Source organism: Corvus cornix, chromosome 1 (assembly GCF_000738735.6).
Source record: "Corvus cornix cornix isolate S_Up_H32 chromosome 1, ASM73873v5, whole genome shotgun sequence".
Classification (NCBI taxonomy): Eukaryota; Metazoa; Chordata; class Aves; order Passeriformes; family Corvidae; genus Corvus; species Corvus cornix.
Window position 1 is genome coordinate 41992156 of NC_046332.1, and position 24445 is coordinate 42016600.

The 24445-nt window shown below is 37.1% G+C and overlaps 1 long non-coding RNA gene across 1 annotated transcript; it reads left to right on the forward strand.

Annotated features, from left to right (window-relative positions):
- Positions 1-24162, forward strand: LOC104690056. Its single transcript, XR_002045658.2, has 3 exons — positions 1-94; positions 4504-4570; positions 24015-24162. It is a non-coding gene; the product is annotated as an uncharacterized LOC104690056 (long non-coding RNA).
- Positions 24163-24445: the final 283 nt, after the last annotated feature.

Here is a 24445-nt window from a genome sequence, read left to right on the forward strand (position 1 = left end):
ATCCAATTAGACTAACAGCTGCAGAGATTGGAATAAGCCTTGCATATTAGAAAATTAAAGAAAATGCAGCTGAGTACTATGGAAAGGAGCTAAGGTAAGTCATTTTCCCTCTCCTTTTCTGTATTAAAACTTAATTTCAAGGACTTTTAGGATAAGGAAATGACTGAAAATTTATTACATGTGATTAAAACGGGAAAAAACATTTATCATGAACTATGCTGGATAATTTTTTTTCATATGTATGTTCTGTTTGTCCTGAAATATCCACTGTTTCTTTCAAGGTGGGTAGAGATTTCTGTATTTCTTCTTGTCCCAGGTCCATTCCAATACCATCACTATTATTTCCAAATGTTTTAAAGAAGATAAGCAACAATACCATATTGCAGTGACTCTTTGTCTAAGAGTCATCTCCATTTGAAACTTTCTTCACAAAGACAATCTGAGACTGGAAACTACAAACTATATGTGAAAAAGGAAAACATAGGTGAGGTCTGGAAAAGCAGTAACACAGAAGATGGAAATGAAATTCTATGTAGTGAGAAAAGCCAACCTCAATAGCAAACAGAATTCCAGGGAGAATAGGATGATGAAAGAAAATAATACTGAAAATACAACATATTATTAATACACCTTGAGCCTTCTACTGTGTCTGAGAAAATATATAAAACCAGTATAATTTTACCTGGACATCTCCATATAGTTTCAGAATCAGAGGATGTAAGCCATCCTGTATGTCAAAATTATCTTTAACTTTTAATAATTGGACTAATATTGGACATCAGTCTAAAAAAGCAAAATGGATAGAGTCATGAAGTCTCAGCCACAAATTATAAATCTATTAGTTTTGTTTTTCTCTGTGAAGAATTGTGTTTTAAGCAAAAAAGATTTTAAAAATTCACATGGTAAATCTTTTTATTTCCATAATGACCCTCTCAGATACCTACAGATACCCTACTGCAGTTTTTGGCAGTGTACATCCCATAAGTGTCCTTCCAGAGACATGTCTCATTTCTGGAGAGGTTGTTCCTGCAGGAATCTCAGGTTAGATAAGGAAAAGGACTTTTTCAAACTGACCATGTACTGAATGTCAGGGCATATTCCCATGCTACGTACACAATTCCTCCTACAGCATTTCCTCCAAAGTGTTTTGCCTTGGGTCTCTATCCCCTTGGTACACAGGCAACATCTTCTATCTTACCACAAGAGTTCACTGAAATCACAACTAAATCTCTAGCAGGCAGAAATACAGACTTTAAGTGCTGTAATTCCTCTCAGCCCATTTTGAAATGCTTCATTCCCCTGATGCGTGTTAAATGAGCCTCCAACCATAATTAGGAAAAAGTCTAATAATTTTCCTTTATATGTAATTTCAGATTGCTTTCTTCTGAAGATCCTTAACTAATGTTAAAGCTTTGAAAGTCTTGATAGGATCAAAGACAAATTCGTCAGGAAGAATATATCGAGGAAAGTGACTAATTTCTTATACCAGTATATATTCACCTCACATCAAGATTTCACCAGCTTTGGAAAAATTAGATCTGAATCACCACTGAAAGGATTGTTTTTAGTTAAAATGTATAATCTCAGTAAGAAAGTGGAATTACAGAAAATCCAGGAGACACTCTCTTTATTGCAGAAAGGCACAGGATTCAAAGACAAAGCTGCCCATAAGGAATGAATTTTCCTGGCCTGTCAAAGCAATCAGTTAGGAAAAAAAACTCTTTAAGCCAGAAATGTGTTCAAAAAGTATAATTTAACTTTAAAAGTTAGAGTATGCATTAAAGAGTATTTTAAATCATTGATGGAATCAAAGGTTCAAGGTTTGAGCAGAAAGCGTGTTGCTTTTAAGTTAAACAGAAGATGCTTGTTCTTGGGAAAATTAAAATTTGCATTAAAATTATAGGTCTAATATTCAGCAATGTAATCGAGCAATTATCTAATGTATTAGGACCAAAGAGTAGCACATCACTGCATTGGAATGCAACATATGGACAAGTGCATGGAAACTGCTCTGACTGCTGGTGAAATGCAAAAGTATGTGGAAAAGAAACTTTATGTCTTTAATATTGCAAAACCATTTTGGTCAAATATTCCAGTCCAAAATATTGGAAAGTGTAATTGGGATACAGCTGCCAAAGCACAGCTGGTCGGTACACACAAGTCCTTGCAGCTTGTGCAAGCCCAGTGTTTGACCTTGATTGACACTGACGTGTAAAACAGAGTCCAGAGCTGTCCAGCTGCCTGCCACAGTGCTGCTCTCATCCAGAAATTTAAAAAATAGGTTTTCAACCACACCCATGGAGCTGAATTTAGCCAGGAGATCTTCAAAAAACTGTACTTACCTACTACCTTGTTTTAGGCCTGTAGTCAGTGTATCGTGCCATGGGAAGATCCAGAGAAGGAGTCATGGCACACCACTTTTCACCTCCTGTCAAAGGCTGTTTCCTATATTTCTTAATAAGCATCACTTAATTTTACTGTAACGCATTTAACATATGAAAGCACATTTAATGTATGGTAAAATTGTGATACAAGACCCATTGAAAATCAGCCATGAGTTGTTTTTTTTTAAGCTTCTCAGTTACCTGAAGAAGTCTTTTTCCTGTGATCACTAACTACTGATTTAAACCAGCAATGATAGTTTGTATGCTCAGTGTATCCTGGTGTGGGGGCTTTTTGCAGTCTACTCAGAGATTTTAAAACTCTTTCATAGATTTTTCATCTAAGCAGCTTTTCTTAACCTGATTCTTTTAAGCAAATGAAGAGTAACTGCAACCATCTAATCTAACCTCACATCTACCAGCAGCCAAGACTTCCAAAGATGAGCTCCCGACTCCTGTTTAGTCATTCAATTTGAAAATAGTAAAGATTGTTGTGCTGTTTCAGAAACTGAGCATCTGGCTCTTAATAAGATGTTAATGTAACGAATGTTACTTCCCACATAGTTTTGAGAAATAGGTACTGTCAAAACTGCTTCACTTCACTTTTATGTGAATATAGTTTATCTGGCAGATGCACAAGTGATAATGCAATAGAATTCTGTAATGCATTCTACATCACACCTTAGGGTTAGGGAACTTGAGCAACACAAAATTAGTCTGCTGCACACCATGTAGGTTAAACACTAGTTAAACAGCATATTTAAAAAAAAATAATAGCTCTGTCTATAGTATGTCAAAATTCTCTTTAGCTTTTAATAACTCATCAATTCGGTATTTGTGGAGAGTATAGGAAGGAAAAAAGAAATCAGACATAATTTAAAGCTTTTGTCAACTATTGTTGAAAAAGCAAAATCACTGTCAGTTTAAAAAAAGGGAGTTTTGCCATCCACAGATAGCATCAAGGATGGGTGTTTGGCTAGGAGGAAGTCAGACAGATGCAGAGAACCAAAAAACTGATCAACCTAATGTGCACATATACATATATATAGGTTTATGAGTTTCAGTGTGGCCAAACATTGGAATATCTCTCATAGCAGCAGACAGAAGACTTCCATGGGAAAGCAGTGACACTTGAAAAGACTTAAAATACTAGTGGGTGACGTTCTCAGTGATCTGTGTCCATTCTGGTGCCACAGCCTAACAGTTAATGCGATCCCTGAGGGTATTAATTCTGCTACCAGTGGCCAAGGGAATGACATTCCTCATAAGCTGGTGGGCTGGAGGACTCAGAGAACTGCAACAAGGCTTAGTGAGCAGTTGAGCAAAGCCTTAGAAGGAAAAACCTGAGGAGCTCAGTCCAACAAGAAGAACATAAATGGATAATTAGAACACATTCTACAAGGAAGAGACACATAACAGCAGACTTTCCACTCTAGCAGAAAATGTGAAGCTGAAAGTGTGAAAGACAAAGATGAAAAAAATTAGATTGAAGTTCGAGGATATTATGAGAGTGAACAATTGAGTGTTTTGATTGGAATATATGTAAAGATGTTCATCCTCTGCAAATAATTGTAAATAATACACAATACTTTAGACAGTGGTGTAGTGTATTTTAAGGGCCTGGTAAGTGTTCTTAAGTAGTTCCCAATAAGTATTCACATTTTTCTCTTTACTTTCTATTTACCAGTTGACTAAGCCTATAATTATCTGGATGCCTGTGAAACTAGCTCCTGGTATGCACCAGAGAATGTGTTATTGGTTTCCACAGAAGCATAATCAAATCATGAAGGCTCACAAAAGTCATCATTAATTTTTAAGCTTGAATCAGTTCTTCAGTACCTTTAAAAAAACCTGAAAAACAAAAGAAGACTGCCCTGGAATTTACTAACTTGCAATTTTATATTTTAAATTTAAGAAAACAGTCACTAATAATTTAGACAAATTATTTTGTTGTTAATATTAATAGAGAAAAAAACTCCAGTATGTTTACATTTGCAGCTCCTATGTATTTTTAATTTTAAGTCATAGTTCCTAGATGTGCTTGACCATTTATCTCATTCTCTCTGTTCTGCTTCGGCTTTCTTTGGTTGACATCAGACTACCTCATCCTCTCTTTTGTTAGTTAGAAGACTACTCTCAAGGCCAGAAAGATCATTTACTTCCACCTTGTCCTGGATTCAGAAAAAAAGGTAACAATGCATTGACCTTCTGGTATGTTTCAACCATAATAAATGGATTTAATCCCTGTGATTTTAACACTCCAAGGAAATCTTCCCATCAGATTGCTGAAATATCAGCTGAATTTTTATGCATACAGCAGCATTTCTAGCCTTTACCAATGATTCCAAAATCAGCATATAAGCAAATAAGAACTTTTTCTCCAAGATTTTATTGCTGTAGATATTATTCTACTGACATGTTAATTTTCTGCTGACTTAATGGTCTTTATCTGCTCCTTTTTTCTGTACATGAACATATTTTTTTATAAAAGCTAGATGAGAAAATTAGTAAGATGGAACCAATGTAATTTATTTTTACATTGTATTTGTTTACTCGTATTTGTCTACTTTTCATTATTTTCCACTGTTGTCATTTTAGAGAAATGAAAACTTTTGAGTGAATTATAAATTTAACTATATTACAGCATTTCTTGGTGAGATAATATTTACACATACTTTTACTTGAGATACATTAGGTGGAACTTTATGCCATTATTAAACCTTTTTATTTCTTAAATAATTTAGAAAAAAATCAGTTAATTTAATGTGAAGTCATCTTTTATAATCAGTTATTATATTCTTAACCAAAACTGGAAAAATCCTGACATTAAATGTTAAAATGAAAAGCTGAAAAATGCTGTTTTAAAAGATCAAAATCAAAATCTGAGCTTTTCAAAACAATCTTTATTAAAAAGTCATTTCAAGAAATAGTGACATTTCAATGACCTCGACACTGCACTTTTTAGTGAACTAACTATTCATTTCATTATTCATCTTTGTTTCTTGAGCTTATCCAGATAGATTGCTCATTCCTCTTGCATGGAAAAGAAATGACTTACTCATTTTTCCTGGCTGATGTTGCAATACATCTTTCCCTAAAAAAGGTTGTAGGACTGACAGGAGAAAAAAAGGGAAAGATTAAATGTCTTGAAGCTATACATTAATGCTTGGGATACATGAGAAGAAAAATTAATGTTTCCCTCTTCCCTGTGGGTCTTAAAATGGTTAGTATTAAACATGGTTGCTCATAATGGTAATAACATTTTCCCCTGTTATAAATAATTTCTGTTTTGAAGGGGAACACACATGGCACAGAACCTTGCTGTCTCACAAGACATGGTCTTGCATAGAGCATATTTTCACTGAGTTAACTCAGAGAAACTGCTGAAACCAGGAAACTATCCTACAGAAGTGGTATTCCCTTTTTTTTCCCCCTCAGCTTATTAGTCACTGGTGTTCCTTTCCACACTTAACAATGATGTGAATCAGTGGCTCTGTTTCTTAGATAATATTGCTTTCCATGTATTTTCTATCCAGATATAATCTGAAGACCTTAATGTCACTTGGTCATTTGGATAACTGCAATCCTTAAAGAAATTACTTCTTTGTGCATACCAAGAATATGATCAAGTATATGCACACAATTCTAGGAATTCTCTAGCGGTTGATTAGTAGAAGAGAGAAGGGAAACTGGTCATGGGAAAAGGAACCATTTCACTGAGAAAAAGTATGATAAAAGACAAAAATAACTACAGAGACAAAAATAGTAAGAATTATTTTTAGAGTCTTATAGTCCTAATTCTGTAAATAACATTAAAATTAACAATAAAATTAATATTGTTGGGGAAAATTTACTACTATATATATAATGATCATAATCCCTATCAGAAATCCCAATAAAAATATCTGCTGCAGTACAAAATAATGTGGAAGAGCCAGGGGTTGATCTTGGCTGGGTGCTGACTGCTCCATCACTCATTTTCCTCAACAGGACAGGGGGAGAAAATACAATCAAAAGTTTATGGGAACAACGTAAATATAGGGAGATCATTCAGCAATTACAGTCATGGACAAAACAGACGAATTAGGAAAGCTAATTAAATTTATTGCCAGTAAATTAGAGTAAGAGAATGAGAAAAAAAAAACAAATTTTGCAACACCTTTCCCCCATACTCTCATCTTCCCAAGCTCAACTTCCTTTACTCCTGACTGTTCTACCTCTTACCATAAGCTGTGCAAGGAGATAGGGGATGGGGCTCATAGCCAGTTCATAATACTTTGTCTCTGCTGCTCCTTCCACCTCACACTCTTCCCCTGCTCCAGCGTAGGATCCTTCCCACAGGAGACAGTCCTCCACGATTTCTCCAGTGTGATTCCTTCTCACAGGCTGCAGTTCTTCATAAACTGCTTCAGCGTGGGGACTGCCATGGGGTGCAATCCTTCAGGAAAAACTTCTCCATCAGGGGTCCTCACCATGGGATCCCAGAACCTGGCAGAAAACCTGCTCCAGAATGCACTCCTCTCTGCTTGGGTCCACCTATCCTGACAGGAGCCTGCTCCAGCACAAGCGTCCTACAGGGTCACAGCTTTGTGCAGCTGTGTACATCCACCTGCTCCAGTGTGGAGTCTTCCAGAGACTGCAGCTGGATCTCTGCTCCCTCATGGGCTGCAGGGGCACAGTTGCCTCACCATGGTCTGCGCCACAGGCTGCAGGAAAATCTCTGCTCCAGTGCCTGGAGCACATCCTCCCCCTCCTTCTGCACTGACATTGGTGTCTGCAGGACTGTTTCTCTCACACATTCTCACTCCTCTCTCCCACCTGCTGTTGTGCAGTATTTTTTTCCCTTTCTTCGATCTATTATCTCAGTGTTGCTCCCACCATCGCTGATGGGCTCAGCCTTGGCCAGTGGTGGGTCTGTCTTGGAGCCAGCTGACATTGGCTCTGTTGGACACAGGAGCAGCTTCTGGTGACTTCTCACAGAAGCTGCTGATCTACTGATCCCCTGGTACCAGAACCTGTCCACACAAACCCAATACGACTATGCAGATACCCACAGGTTAATATCTACATTTAGATATTCTAATTTTCAAGTGAACTGTGTATGATATGTCCACAGCCCAGGACATAGTACTTAATAGAAGAATGTCTAAAGCATTTCTCAAATGTTATTGAAGGTAAAGTGTATAATTTCATCTACAGGGCAAAAAGACATTCATTTCCTATCTCACAATAAGATGTTAGTGAAAGATGTAATTCCCATGAGTCTGTGGCTGTGAGAAGGGTTAACACAGGAGCAAATCAAGCATGTGGGAAGAATCACAAGTAGTGTGAGTCAATGCCTGTGTGACACTGTCTGATCATCTGGACCACACAGTTCATCAGGAGTTCTGAGGGCACATGGGTGTATAAAAAAATCTTTCCACTAGCTAAGTCTTTATTAGCTACTCCGAGGCCTTCATTTCATTACCAATAAACAAGGCATTTGCCTTCCAAAAATGCACTTCAACTGATCAAATACGTATTCTGATTATGAATGAGTTGCATGCAGATATGTTTGCAGATATAACTACAAGCGTACAGATATAATAGCTTAGTGGCACTTGGGCAATATTGAATATAAATGATTATTTACATAATTACAGCATCCATGATTGTACTCCCTCATTGCTGAAGAGAACTTTGGGGATTTTCTTAATAACATATAATTCATTTTCTTTTGGCACTGAAAGGCTGGTTATTCAAGTAGCATGTCGGTACTGTAGATGCTATGCAGTTAATGGTGTGGGGGGAAAACACATTTCATTTGAATAAACCAAACTTTAGCTGTCATTTTCTCCTTTGAGTTAAGACAGAGGGAGACCTGTAATGTACAAAGTGATCCAACTCTACCTTGTTGAATAATGGGATTGAAAAATCTTTGTTTATTCATTCTCCAAGTCTTCTAAAAAACAAATGCTGAAGCTGAAACATTCAACTAATTGAAAGTTAACTAAGATTTTTCACAGTTCTGCTCTTTGTTTTTGTACTCCTTAGCTCTTTCTTCTTTAGCTCATGTTGTACATAATAATATTATATCAATATACTACAAGTAAACAAGACAATTAGTACTATTAACATTCAAGGTATCTTCAGTCTGGACCCCTTTGTACTCTGTCAAATTTTCTTCAAAGAATTTTAAAGTTGCAAGGAAAAGGTGTTCTTTGCCTCTCACAGAGATGGAATGTATTATTACAGAGATTAAGATCCAGAGAGAAGGCTTTAGCTCAGCAAATGGGATAAGCATAAAATGTAGGACCTTAAATCCAAGATAGTAATTCTTAAAAAATCTCTACTTTGAATGCAGCTTTGTGGCAATGATGTCTGCACTCTGTCCAACTTCTTGCTCAGGAGCTGATGGTGCCTCCTCACTGTGTTCTTCCTGTTAGCAACAATTAACAGTGGAAATATATGGCAGAAATATTAAAAATATTAGTGCAGGGGAAGAAAACCAGTACTGAGCGAATGATCAAGAAGCTGTATCTGCCCTCTCACAGAGCAATGGCACATCTATTGGGCCATAGAGCCTTCCTCCCAATTCCTCTTTTTCAGACTCTGATTTCATGCTCCTGTCCCCACAACAGCACAGCTACCGTGGGGTGAATTATGCCATCCCATGTGGTGCTCCATGGCCTGGTGCTATGGTGTGCTGGTGTTAGGAATTAAAATCAAAACATCCATGCATTGCTTTTTCTGTCAGATTTAAAAAGGTAATGTGTTGACACTTGCATCCTTAGAAGAGCTTTAAAAACGGGGGATCACAGCCCAGACAGAGACATTTGAACTGCACCTTATGGCAGGGTTCTTGAAAAACAAAATAGCCTCTCTACTGGATTTGCCTTGGGAAGCATATTTAAGTTGAAGCAATATCGTCTTGTATACCTCTACTCAGTGTTGTAAATGTATTATACTAGGAAGCCACTAGATTTTGCTAGATATTTTCCAAAAACCATGGGTTGCTGTGTAAAAATTAAACTTAAAATATTACGTTTAATCATAATTTTTTTTTAAAAAAAGGTGATTATGCTTTCCCCAAAGGCTATAAATCTTGTAGTACACATTGTGAGAATGGACATTGACAAGAGATTCAAAAAAAAGAATTTTTTCTAGTAAGACCAGTTTCAATGTCTTTTTCTCCTCCCACACTAATTTTCTACTGTTTATTTGTATTATCCTTTTGAATTTTATTAGCACTTTTAATTTTTTTTCTCTTGTTTGAGTAATAATTTTCTATGTTTTGGTATACACATAATGCTATATCTTTAGCATTATTTCCATCATAGTTTACATAATAAATACATAAATAAAGAGATGCAAAAATAAAAAGATGCTTCATTTTTTTGGTCCTGAAAAGATGGAATTTTTAGACATTTGTAGTTAGATTATTAGATTAGTTTTGTATAAATAAAAAAATCTAGCGTGTTTGGATAATTTAATAAGCTTCTCTTTTTTTAACTTTCACGTACACAAGAATTTGAACCTGTCAGAGGTTATGGAAGTTTTGTATTAAATGTTACTTTATTTTAATCTCTTACTAATTTCAGTTATTATTATTTTGTTAAATTTAGTTAACAAATACAAGCTTTTTTTTGCCTCTCAGGTGTAACCAAGATCCAGACTAATTAATCAACTTTCACAACAGAATACTGTGATGAAATTTGACAGGGGGTGTGTGGGCAGAAGGCATTGGGTTTCTCAAGACCTGTCAATCAGTTCCTGTATTTGAGCACAAAGTTCCTGTCTGACAAATTATTGGAGAAAAGATAACACAAAATCCCAAATCCATTTAAAATATTCTTTTACAATCATTATTTTAATCAATATCTTTGATTATGTTTCTTAACTAATCTTTCTTCTTATTTATGGCAGTCAGTCTCAAAATTAAATAATTTCCTTAGTTTTACTTTTTTTTTAGATTTTTTTAAAATACGATTGCATATCAGACCTTGTTCTGCAAAAGATATCCACAGCTAAGTGTTACTGACCCACTAAATAAATTCATTGTTGCTCTTCTATAAGAATTTAAATTTATTATATGTCTTGCTTTAATAGACAGAGGAACAAAATTTTACATTGTCTGACACTTGCATACTATTTAAATCCATATGTAACTCAATACCTCAACCTTGAAAATTTTGGCCATTACTATTACTGAAAATGCTAGAAAATCTGAGTGGGAAGGAAGAGGTGGAAATCCTCCACTGGCCATATAAGTGTGTGTTTCAGAATGGCAGCAATTTGACCTGACCTTACTGTATATTGACACAAAGCAAGAATAAAGAACTGTTCTCTCATTAATTTGTATTTTTAAACCTCAAAAGACTTGGAGAGCTGTCGGCAAAAATATGCAAGACTTTAACAAGATCCAGAACTGCCATCACAAGGCAGGAGGAGATGACAGGTTAATGTCCTTCTACATGTACATTGCCATATGCTTGAGTGGAGTTTTGTAGAGCTCTGTCTTCTTAGAGTCTTATGTTCAAATGATTTAGTTGGATGAACTTACGCCTGTTCACATTATATAGCTGACTGACTCATCATTGGTGCCAGTTGTAGACTGGGGAAATCATGGCCTAATTTCAATTAAAAGTCAGAGAACATTCTTTGAGAAAATGAATTTTAGTCTCTTTTAAAAATGCATTATGCCTTCTGTCTCATTTGGAGTTGAATGGTCATTTTATTAGCAGATGGCTGTAGCACTGTATCACTGATATCATGTAAATGAGGAATTCAAGTCTGTGACACTGGTGTTTCTTAGAGAGAATTTTTGATTTTACTCTTTAATAATAAGTTTATAATTTTGCCTCTTAAATCTAGGTATTTCACCTTATAAAGACTGGTACTGGTGGAAGGCGCTAGAAGGCACTAATTCAAATGCCGCAGTGTTATTTCAAATCACCAAGACCTTTAGTTACCAATTCTTCACAGAATGTGCAATTGCAATACTGCACATACCAGACATCAAACTACTCTTTTCATTGAATTCAATGCTGAAAAGCCAGCTGATCTCAGCAGTAGGAGATTAGGTATCATTTTTGCCCAGACAACTGGAGAAAACTACACAGCTGAAAAGTCAGTCTCCTATTCTCGCGTTTAAAAATTTTCTACTTTAGTATTGGAACCAAAAAAAATTTTGTATGTTAAGGTCTGTCTATCAGTATGTATACAACTATTTCTTTAAACTGATATGGCACTATTTTATTTCTGCTTCTGGTTTCAACGTTTATTGCTTTGATTTAGTTGAAAGTTGTTCTTATTGCACTACTGTGAAACCTGAAAAGCATGTCTTTTCACATTGTGCTGTCTCATTTCAGGTTTGCCTCACATTATAGGTTGACCTGATGCACCTCTGTGTACAGGAGAGCATCGTTGCTCTTATGAAAAGCAAATTTTTGTTCTGAGGGGCTAAATGGTAGGTGCTGTAGGTATTCATAAGGAAAGATCTAATTTGCTATAATTTTATTTAGTTGTATCTAAGGGACCAAAATTTTACTATCTAGGATTCTAGAAAATGAGAACATCATCAATGTCAATTGTATTAATTGAAGGTATTAAACATGACAGCTAAACACAATTAAAATTCTTTGTTCACGAACAAACTTGATTTCCAAGTAACTGAAAATTAAAATACCTGCAATTAACTGAAGATTCTAATCAAAACCTGTTTTTATGAGTCCAGGATGTAAACTTTTAGCCACTTAATTATTTGAAGTTCACTTTGTTGGAGCCAGAATGCTTCCAACTATTCACACACATTGTCAACTGCTATGTGCCTTCTTTAACCTATCAAAATCTCAGAACTGTGAAGCACATACCTCCTTTTCTAAATTTCTTCTGGTTTTGTAGGCACGTTTGCATTTTATCTGTATTAGTGTGTGTCAAATTATTTCTTTCACTTCCTTTCCTTAGCACTAGTGGAGTTTGCAGTCCTGAGGGATATGGGTCAGGTGAAGAATAAAGCAAGCACCCAGAATTTTAGGAAAGCAGAACTCCAGCTCTTCACAAAGTTAGTCAAGAGGACCCCCTGGGAAACTGCCCTCAGGAAAATGGGAGCAAAATAGAGTGGGAGATCTTTAAGGACATCTTCCAGACAGTGTAAGAGCTAGTGATCCCCAGGTGTAAGCAATCAGGAAAGGAGGATAAGACTGCCATGATGAACCAAGTCCCGCTGGTCAAACTAAAGGGAGACAAAGAAACGCACAGGCAGAGGAAATAGGGAGAGATGTCCTAGGGAGAGCATAGGGACACAGCAGTTGTGTAGGAATGGGGTCAGGAAGCTCAAGGTGAGAATGGAGCTGACCTTGGCACGGGATGCAAGGAATAATATGAAGGGCTTCTATATATACGTCGGGGAGGATTTGCCCTTTGTGGAGCCAGGTCGCCTTGAATTGCCTCCCTATCCTCCATGGGCCTTAGCACAACTTCTAGGAGAAACTGTTCCTCGATCTTTCCATGCACAAGGTGGGTAGTTCACAGGGTCCTCCTTTCTATGCTTTTACAAAATGAGTGCAGTGTCTCCTATTTTCCAGGCACTGGTGACCTCACTTGACTGCCATGACTTTTCACTCATTCATCAATGACACAGACAGTAAGCGCATACTCTGCAAATTTGCAGATGACACCAAGCTGAATGATGCGGTTGACATGCCCAAAGGATGGGATGCTATTCAGAGGGACCTGGACAAGCTCTAAAGATGGGCCCAGGAGGACCTCATGATGTTCGACAAGGTCTTGCATGTAGGGTGGGGTAATCCCTGGTATTCATACCAAATGGGAGATAAAGGGATTGAGAGCAGCCCTGACAAGAAGGACTGGGGGGTTATTGACATGAAATGGGGATGTGCACTTGTGCCCAGAAAGCAAATTGTCCCCTAGACTGCACCAAAAAAACAGTGGCCAGCAGGTTGAGGGAGTGGACTTGCTGGAGCAAGTCCTGAGAAGGTCCACAAAGATGATCAGAAGACTGGGGCACCTCTCCCAACACGATGGGCTGGAAGAGCTGGGTGTTCAGCCTGGAGAAGGTTTTCAGAAGACCTTCCAGCAGCCTTTCAGTAACTAAAAGGGGCTACAAGATAGATGGGGACAGGCTTTTTAGTAGAGCCTGCTGTGACAGGACAAGGGGTAAAGGTTTTAAACTGAAAGAGGGTAGATTCAGACTAGATATAGAAAGATATTTTTTGCAAGGAAGTTGGTGAGACACTGGAACAGGTTACCCAGAGAAATAATGGATACTCTGTCCCTGAAAACATTCAAGGTCAGATTGGATGGGGCTTCGTGAGCAACCAGATCGCACTGAGAATATCCCTGCTCATGGCAGGGGGGTTGGACTATATGATTTTAAATGGTCCCTTCCAACCCAAACTATTCTATGACTTACTTGAAAACTTTGAAGTGTTGCTGGGTTTTATTAATACTTAGAGACGTATTATACATTTTAAAATTTTCTGCCCCCAGATATGACAGTGCTTCAATACCCTATCAATTCTTTTGAAAAATGACTTTGTTGTAGTTCAAAGCATATTATCTATTAAGAATAAATGAAGTGAATGGAAAAGAAAGAACAAATATTTTCAATTAATTTAATATCATTATGTAGAAGGGCTTAAAAAATCCCATCCTACGGAAGAAGTGGGTTTAAATTAAATTATTTCTGCATTTTTCCACCAGCATTACAATTCCTGTCTCAAAATGTCATTATCATTGATGCCAAGTTATTACAGTTCAGGAGTTATGTTTCTACAGATATCTCTCCATTCAGTTTTAATGTTATGAGAATTCTTGGTACTCTCATAACTCTTATCAACATTAAGAAAGTTCAGTTAGCTCTACAGAAATCTCTTACTGAAGTATATTAGTCAAGTGAATAATATGAAATTTGGATCTTCATTGGTTGAGATATATTTTGGTTTTCCATAAATAACGCAGACTTGAATTCAGCTGTGATCAGCAATCAGTGTCTCGCAAGTTTTTATTTCAAATGGCTTACCATGTCCAACTAAATGAAAATATAAGCGTGCACACATGGTCCTTTCTTGGACCACTTTCTCTGTAAAATACTTCTTAGCTGAATATTCATTCCCAGCTAACCACATGCCACGAATAACTTTAACATGTTCATTGACTTTCATAAACTCCTTTCCAAAAATGAAAAAAAGGTAAGAAATAAACAGCAGAATGATCAGAATTATTATGATGAATAACCAACAATGCTGTGGATTCATGTAAACATATTTTCAGAGTTACTTGAATGTGTCATACCTGCTATTTGAATACATCAAACCACTGCACAAAGATTGGTCTAAGGGCACTTCGAATTCTTACTTCCCTGCAATATCGCAGGAAATACTTGAGGAATACTACTGGAAACCATCTGGCAGAAAATAACTAGGAAAAATTAAAAAGCCTATTTTCAGTCCTGAGTCCCCTTTTAGTGTCTGCTCTCTGTTCATGTTGTTCACCCAGCTGCCAAGTGGAACAAAATGTACTGCTGCTATTCTGGGGTTTCAAACTGCATGTTTAGGAGGACAGAAAACATAATTCAAGATTCTGCAGCTGAAGGTTTTTGAAAATTTTAAGGCACATAACACTTTAACCTTGTAATAATTTCTCATAATTTGGTAAAAAAAATATTTAAAAAATTGTTTGGAAAGACTAAGTATTCCTGTTTCTGAACAGAGCTATGAACAGTTTAAAGTAATTTCAAGATTGAAAATGAAAGGTTTAATCAGGAAGTCTAAAAGAAAAGACCTAGATAACCCATTACAGCTTTAGAGAGGATTTAAAGGAGCAATGAGGTTTGTTTCAGAATTGGCATCAGTTGTTTTACAGGACATCAAGCTTACTCTGTAAGAAGATTTAGGAAAAGTGTGTTTTAGGAAAAGAGGTATCTTAGAAGCAGTCAGTGTGTGTTGTTATGGAATATTGCAAATCTGGAAATACATATTTATCTTTTAGATACTGCTTGTATCTTCAGATATACATCTATGCAAGACCCAAACTTATCTTTTTCACCATCCAGCTCTTATATTAATCATCCCTAGAAATACCAAACTTCAGGAAAATTCAGTCCTTCTATTTACATTGCAAAATTTTCAATGAAGAGAAGCAGATGAGTGTGGATCTTGCTGAACGTTTCTGAGTTCTAAGCAAATTATATTACTACTATGTCTGTGTTAATAAAAAGAGTGGGCTGGGGCCATTCTGAAGGCAAGTAGCACAAGATAGAGGCTCACATGATTAAACTCTCTTCTGTCCTCTGAGTAAGATGGCCTTGTACTTACTGTCCATCAGGAGCCGACCTTGGCTAGTGCTATCCAAAGTCCCTTGGCTTTGTCTGTGTAGTGTGAGTTGGCCCAGGCCAAAACCGCACCAACATCTTAAAACAACAGTATCGCTGTAGGTAATCACAGTGCTTGGTCTGGTTTACTTTTCAAAGTATGGGCTGTGAGTTCACCTGACTCCAAGACAATGGGAGAGCTCACAAAGAGGGAAAGACCAACCAACAGCTGGCAAGAAGCCTGCCCAGATCTGTAACACTTGTCTGAACTAACTAAGCTGCTTTCAGACACTAGTGCCATTTCTGTACAAGTCAAGTAAACAGGGCTAGAGAACATTCCCATATACTTGATCATTCACCCAGTGAAATGATTCACATGGTCCCTGGAAGGCTGTTTTTTGACCTAGCTCAGACTCTTCCACAGAATCACAGAGTGATTCTCAGGCACAGCACAAAGCCTTCACTGGGTAGGCATCACTCTCAACAGGCAGGACGTTAAGAGGATTTTAGGTGGGTATGAAGTATTCTGTGCCAATTTACCTCAGTACCCAAGAGCAAACCTGCATATGAATAACTATCATAGATAGGACCAGGTTGTCATTAGAAATGATATTCATAGACTCTTAGAATGGTTTAAACTATGAAGGACTGCTATAGACCACCTAATCCAGTTTTGCTCACAGTAATTCCAGTGCATCAGGTTCCTTCTTGACTTATTTAATCAAGTTTTTGGTATCTCCAGAGAAATATATCTATACTGTTAAACAAAAAAGGGCCAGTGACTGGATTGAAATAACAGACTCTGGTCAGCCAGCTAAACTGCTAGCTCACTCTCTGGGTTTGGGTGATCCAGCTTTTCTGCTTCAAAACAAGTGTCTTATTTTTATGGACACAAGCTAGGCACCACACTTGGCTATTGCAGTTATCAGTCCCCAGCTGTCTTTCTTTAGCACCATGGATACAGTCAAGATGGGCACAACTGCACAGCATATTTCCCAGTCTAATCAGGACTCCCAGACCTGAACTACACGGGGCCCACTGCAGTGTGTCTGCACCTGTGGTGTTGCAAAGCTGTTACCTCAATAAATCACCAGTAAATTAGTAATGGTGCTGATTACGTTTTTTATTCATTTCAGTTTAATATAATAAAGGCATTATACAAGGCTCTAGGTGGTCTAATATTTAATTATACACTAAATATGACTAAATTACACCTCATCATCGTCTAAATCATTTCCCAAATCAGGCAAACACCTATTCTCTCAGTGTACCTCCTAGCCACATTCAGTTTTTTCCAGAGTAAAAATGTGCCTATTGCAGAAAGAAATCTGAAGAAAATCTGAGCACGCAGGAAATGCTGCAGACAATGTTCAGATGGGTACATACTTTTCCTTTGTAAAGAGTGGAAAACAACTAAATCTTTGATGCCACACACATCAGTGGCAGTGAGAGTGCGATAATCTCTCAAGTGAATTGATTCCAAGCCATGTAAAGTTTTATAGGCCATAGATAGTACCTTAAATTTCAGTAGGTCTGATCTAACGCATCAGATCTCCGCAGATATCCTGCTGTGTGAGACCATCCAAATCCTGAATAATTTCAGTGTCTCTCATGTAGAGGATATTGTGAAACCCTGTTATGACATCACCAAAGTAGGGCTAAAGGATGAATGATTTGCCTCTGAAATTAAAATTCAGGAGAAAAAGCTATACAAAAGAAAATAATTTAATGGCAATTAAACTTGCAAGGGATAGAAAAGATTTTAATGAAATATCAGGTTTGGATATGGTTGAGTTCTCATCTCAACATTTGATGTTGTCCTCTACACAATTCCAAATTTCAAAATGGAAGCATGAGACCATGTGATAGTACTTTTGCTTAAAGATTAAACCACTTGAGCCTTACATAGTGTGTAAATTTGATATTTTAGTTGTCTGATATCGTTTATAACTGATGCTATCTTTAGATATCTGAAAATTGGATTATTCTCATATATGTACAGTAAGTAGACAAAATTTACAAAGGGGAAAATTTCTGGGAAATATTGGAAGAAACTTTCTCACAATGCAAGTAGTCAGACACTGGAATAACTTGCCCAGAGAAGTTATGAATTTTCTTACAGAATATTCCCTGAGGAATCTGCTCTCATATAGCCTTACTCTGAGAAAAGAAAAAGATCAAGTGACTTCTAGAGGTCCATTCCAACCTAAAGTAGTCTATGATTCTGTAATTTAATTTTTTTAGATATTGCTAGAGTTTTCTATATTATATGGTTTATTATTTATATGATACATACAGAAATTAAATGTAAGTAAGTGGAAAATCACAATAAATCAGTAGAAGAACACCAGCAATAAATACGTAATTGTTACTTGTAAAACTTTCTAATAACTTCAAAGTATGGTGGAGTCACGGCTAGAATGGGACTATATTAGACACACCGGATCATTTGGCAAGGTGGAATAATGAATTATATGAAATGACATGACTCTAGAAGTAACAAATGTAACTCCCATAGATTAATGAGGGTTGTGCTCTAGAATTCTTTCTCTGGAAAGGACACATGATAGCTACACATATGGTAAATAATGAGGTAATAATGAATTGACAGGAAAATGATTCTCAGATATATAAACAATGAACTACCAAATGTAAGCAGAGCTGCAGAGATGTCATTATGAGTGAGATATCAATGCAATACGGAAGACAGTTTTCAAGTAGGACAAACTGTAGAGAACTTAAAAACTAATTAAAAGAACAAGTAAACCAAAATTTTCAATCTTTTTTGTGGGAAAGCTCAAAAAGAAAACATGTTAAAAATTTTCTTCCAAAAAATTATTTTAATGAGTTTTGCACTTAAAAAGGTTCTGCCTTACAGAACAACATGGTGGAATGTTTTATGCTATGGTCTATCATACTGAAATTGTCTGATTTTATATAGTTTAAAGGTATAAAATTCCAATCCTTATACACTTTTCTGCAAAGGAACAAGGGCTGATTTTTTACATGAAAATCTACTATATCACAGTACAGAATTCTTTTTCATTTATATGACTCATTTTCTTCTTCTTGATAGTGTTTTATATCAGTGTTCTGTGCTTAGGCAGAGTTCTTTACATTCAAAAATATGTGATCAATTTGAGCAAAACAAAACAAAGCAAATGTTTCTGTAAGAGAACACAATAATTTTGGTGTAACAATAATTTTTTTTCTCTGTTTCTCTGCTAAAATGGTTGCTTCTTATGCAGACACTGTGCTGCAGAATCTTTGAGTGAAACATCTTTTAATGGGGGCAGCACCCATGAGAACAGCAATCAGGAGCAGCAAGTTTCTGTGAACACCTTCAGCACTTAGCTCACATCTGATTGTAGCTTCGCTGTAGGATGGCAGAGCTCCAGTGGTTTCATTAGTCAGGACTTTGAAATCAGAGCCCATATTTATTTTATTATCTCTGTTTTCTCCACCTTCAGTCAGCATGTCATAAGTACTTCATAAGCCCTCCTGGCTTGTGGCAATCCATGAGACGCACATGACTGTCTCTATTAACATCCATAAATCCAATATCTGCCTGAACTTGAATTCATTAAACCCACACTTGCAGCTAACCCTTGAGCCTTGCACCGATCTTATCGATACTTAAATAACACTGTGTGCCTTTACTTTTTCCCCTGGTGCTAGTAAAAAGTTTTGATTTCAGGCACTATGGCAGATAAGGTGAAAGCAGCAATTCCAGAAAATCTGAAGGTACTAGAAAATATTCCATAATAGATTCCAGTGAATGTTTTTCTTAAGTATCTGCAAATCACTGGAAGTCCTCAATAGTGGGTAAATATATTTTAATCTCAAATATTGTTATAAGAAAAAGCATATTTACTCAAATCATTGCAGAGATGTTCTTAAATACCCTTTTAAGACAAAAGATCCTAGGGTCTGGACATTTTGCTTGTTTGATTGACAATCAGTACTAATCTCCCATAGCTGATTTGCAAATTAAGTAAAAGAACACAAACACTTGTCCTGTCCTTCCTCTTCCCCATGCCCACCTTTCCTTTCTTTTGCCATGGTTTGCCCTCTGAGGAGGTGATGGGCAGCACAGGAGTCTGAGTGCATGTGATGGTTTTGGCTGCCCGTACATAGAAGGTTTCCATTTGCTCTTTTTGTAACCAGGTTTTTGTGTCTTTAACACAGCGTGAGTCACCCGTGACCACACCCCCTTGGGGGCTTTTCCCACCTCTTTCAGCAAGGACTGCCTCCCTAGAAGTGGGTCTCTGATCATGTGTGCTCCTCTGACCAACTGAAGTTTTGGCTCCTAGTGGTTCATTTTCCTCCACTGTTGTTTCATTTGCCACACGATGATGCCTGTGTCCACCAAGAAACTGACAACCCACCTGCACACACTCCATCTTTACCTGAAGGGAGTGACAATGGGTTTTGAGACAAATCGTTCTGGTAAACCAGCATCTGACAATTGCTAGTGGGAAATAGAGATCAGCAATTTCCAGACAAGCCATTGTCCTCCCCAATGTTCCTTGGTGATAGAGACACAGCAGGCCTAACTGTAAAGGGAAAAATTTTGGCAGGCCACAGCTACTCAGGTAGCTTCAGTTCATTAATCTTGCTTCCAATGAAACAGATTATTTAATTGCTTCACATCGAAGTTTCAAATTTTTGCTAATTTTAACAATTTTCCAAAATATATGTTGAGTCATTATAATAACGGAAACCCTTTGTGGAAAAATACAAATACACTATGTTAAGTATTGAGCTCTTTCTTCATTGCCCAAGCTACGGATCCTTTAATTCTGCCATGGATTCCTCTGAAACCAATCCATTATGTTAATAATTTCATACCTTCATTGCTGACAGACATGGTAGCTGTTATCCAGACGCTGAGAAGTATTGTCCAATGTAGGAGGAATATTTCCTTCTACCAAAGTCATGTAAGTGATGCATTTGTTAATGAAATTAAGTCAGATAAGCCCCTTGTCATGCATTTGCCATAGACAAAACTTCTCAGAATAGTGTCTTTGACACAAAAGGCCAGAACAAAAAATCTGTCTAGGTGTCCAGGTATATTTCATTTTTTAGATTTCAGGCAGTGGACAATGTTATTCCTTAAATCTTGAGGAACTTAGGAAGAATAAATATGAGAGAAAGCTGCTTCTTTATTTTGAGTGGGAAGAATGTGGCTTTCAGAATAAATGGCCCAAAGACATGTAAGGCAGGAATCTCATGTCCTCTAATACACCTGCCAAAAGATCTGTAAATGTCTCAACAAATCAAGCCCCTTTCTTTACATGTAAAGAAAGCCACTGATCAGCATTTTGAACAAACTTGAGGGATACGTATATGTATTTTTCTCTAGAGAGGATAACTAAAAACATACTGTGGGGACAAAGTCTTGACTCATGAAACCTGCTCTTTGGAAAGAGAAGGGATCTGAAATTTATTAGACCTAAATCCAGTTATTAAATTCTAGATGTTCTCTTGCTGTCTGTCTTCAGCTTTTAGACCTGATGACTGTTGCTTATACCCCCCTTTGCTTAGGCTCTTATACACCAGTGTTATGCCTAGGGGCTGTTTTGACCATGAGGAAAGGAGAAGACTTTTAACCATTGAGAGAGTTGCTTATCCTGCTTAGAAGAGGGTAAAGCACAGAACCTAGCCACCACTACACCCTCTCCAACTCTTACAATTTAGAACTTATTTCTCATTTTAGAAGGGATCCCAACAGTAATCCCAAATCTATAATATTTACTGTGCCCATCTCATATTAAGGACTGTGTGGCCCATTATGATTGCATCCCATAAGGAAAGTAGGGGGTCTGTGTTGCAGCGTCCTACGCTTGCGCAGGAAGTGAGATTCTCCACCTTCCTTCTGGAATGAACCTTCAAATAGCCTTCCCTGATTGTATTATTTTTCTACTACAGATATTCAAACAAAGGATTTTCTTTCCATAATGTTCTCTAAAGTGTTTTCAGACCTCTCTGTTCTGCTAGTAATCAATAATCACACTAGCATTGTGAAAAGAGTTTTAAAAAGGTTGCAAATATACATTATTAACCTGCTTATGTATGGAATATGGACTGTGGACTGGAACTCAAAGAGACCATACAGAATTGATTTCCTTGTTCCATTCAAACAAATCACCTAGTTTCATCTTCATTGAAATTCCTATTCCACCTGACTTTGCATGTCTGTAATGTAGTTATCTCAACTGTGTAGAACACCATAACCTTCCAGTGTGCTTATATGGAAAGAAAAATTCATTCACCTTACCTGTGTCTCTACTTTGGTGTTTGATGAATCACTTGAAGAAACATCCATTTATCCCTTTTGACTATATAAAAAGCCTAACTGAGGTGTAGACATGTATATATAACAGCAGGATTTGCATTAGGAAAGATGAATCCAACTTCTAATCTCCCTCCAAGTTCAGTGAAGAGAATTACATGCATCCAGAAGGTGATTAATGTGGATATACTTTTTTCCATAGTATAGTGTATTCTCCTTTCTCTCTGTCTTTCTTCATTACCTTTAACAAGCATATGAAAGTAATGGCAAAAACATATGGTTAAAGTTAGATGAGATGAAAACCACTTATGCAGTTATTTTCTAGTTCTTCTGGAACACATCTCCATCATATCCATGAATGTGATGAACTTTAATGTCTTGTCCATATGCTTCCATATCAATTTGAAATCCTCGTCTTAAAGTACCAGCAGAAAAACACTGAAGAAAATGCAATCCCTTTTTTAGACTGTGACTAAATGGGTGTATCCATGTTATCAACTAATGCAATGTAAACCAGGAAGGACTAGAGTTTGACTTGGTTGTGTGTATATGGCATGACTCCAAGTACAGACTGGAGGTAAATTTTCACAGAGGAAGAATCCTCCCAGCACACTGAGTTATGACTTAGGGAGTCATAATAGAGAGATTATAAATCATACCTCTAAATCATGGTAGATTTTTATGTTCCATAAAAATCCATATTCATTCCATATTTTTCCTTTTTTAATAAAGTTTCAGAGTGGTGACCACTGTAAAATTCACGAATCTTGAGAATAAGAGCATTTTCTTTCACTACCTTCCATCACAACCAGTAAGAAAGATCATACAGGCCAATTTTAGTTCTTGGTGACAGCTGTGAAATCTTACTGAATGCTCAGAGGTGTAACTATGGAAATAATTTGGCATGTAGGATCTTATTTTTTATTTTTAAACTTTTTTACACCTCCCTCTGAAATTGCCATCTCCTGGCTCCTGTTAGGCAGAGGATATGCAACTTTTCTAACCTATCATTTCATACCAGTAGTAATGATGATTGATATGAAAACAGCGCAACTTGTCTATTAGCACCAAATTGAATTTGCAAGGATGTCAGTGAGATTATATAGTTATGCATCCACATGTGTATGGAAATAAATATATGTTTAAAATAACATATCCAACATAAATCAATGAACAAGGTTTCTGTGCAATTTAAGTAAGAGCTCAGGATGAGACACACTTTGTGTAGAAGAATGCTTTGTTACTCTTCTGCACCAGGCTTGAAGAAGTGATGGATAAATTTATACAACCAAATTAAAAGGGTTCACATTAAAAACTAGGCAGTTGATTTGTGATCCTTTGCACCCCTTCATTAACCTACTCTTGTACACCTATTTGCTTTGTGAAAATTAGCACTCTGCCAAGTAATCCCCAATGGATGATAATACCTGACAGACCTCATTCCCAAAGGACGGCTGGATTCCTTTTGGAAGGGGCAGAGGTAGCACCCTGTGAATGTAAGATTGGCCATTCAACAGTCTCACAGCTACAAAGTTGAGGCTGTCCTGTGTTGTTCAGTATTATGGATGTACCCAGATGAAACCAAGCAACGACACTTGACAGCAGCAGCAGCAGCCAGAAGCAAGAGGAGTGAATTTTGAAGTAGAAGTAATCTTTTCTACAAAGATCTCTCCTAACACTGGGCAGCAGATTCATTGTTATGTCAAAATCATGGAATCATGGAATCATGGAATCATAGAACACTCTGGGTTGGGAGGGACCTAAAAGATCATCTAGTTCCAACACCCTGCCATGGACAGGAATATCTTCCATTAAACCAGGCTGCTCAAAGTCCCATTCAACCTGGCCTTGAACACTCTCAGGGGTGTGGCATCCATAGCTTCTATTCCAGTGCTTCAACACCCTCACAGAAAAGAATTTTTTCCGACTATCTAATCTAACCTACTCTCAGTTTGAAAACAACCCCCTTTGTCCTGTCAATACATGTTCTTGTAAACAGCCTCTGTACTCCTTTTTCTTTTTGCAGGCACTGGAAGGCTGCAATTAGTTCCCTGAACAGACTTGCAATCCCCATTTTGCCCTGCTTCTCTGCAGCAAGCATGGACAAGGGGACAGAAGAGGCTATGACTCAGTGATTCTTTCCACCTGGGACCATTTACAGTTGAGGCTTTGAGTCAGAGGTAAAATATTTTCATAGTACCAGTATCTCAAAGACTTCAGCCGTGATACTGTGCAAAAATGTACTTCAGGTTTGTGTTTACATTACAGATTTGTTTTACATTACAGATGCTCTCCTTGATCCCCAGTAAGACTGGAGGTATGTAGGAGACCAGTGGAACAGATTTAGGGGACATTGATCCTAGTAAACTTTTGCTCTTATAGAGACACATAGGGATAAATACGTACTTTTATTGGGGCTGGAGTGGAGGGAAGTGTTTAAGAGAGTGAATATTAAAA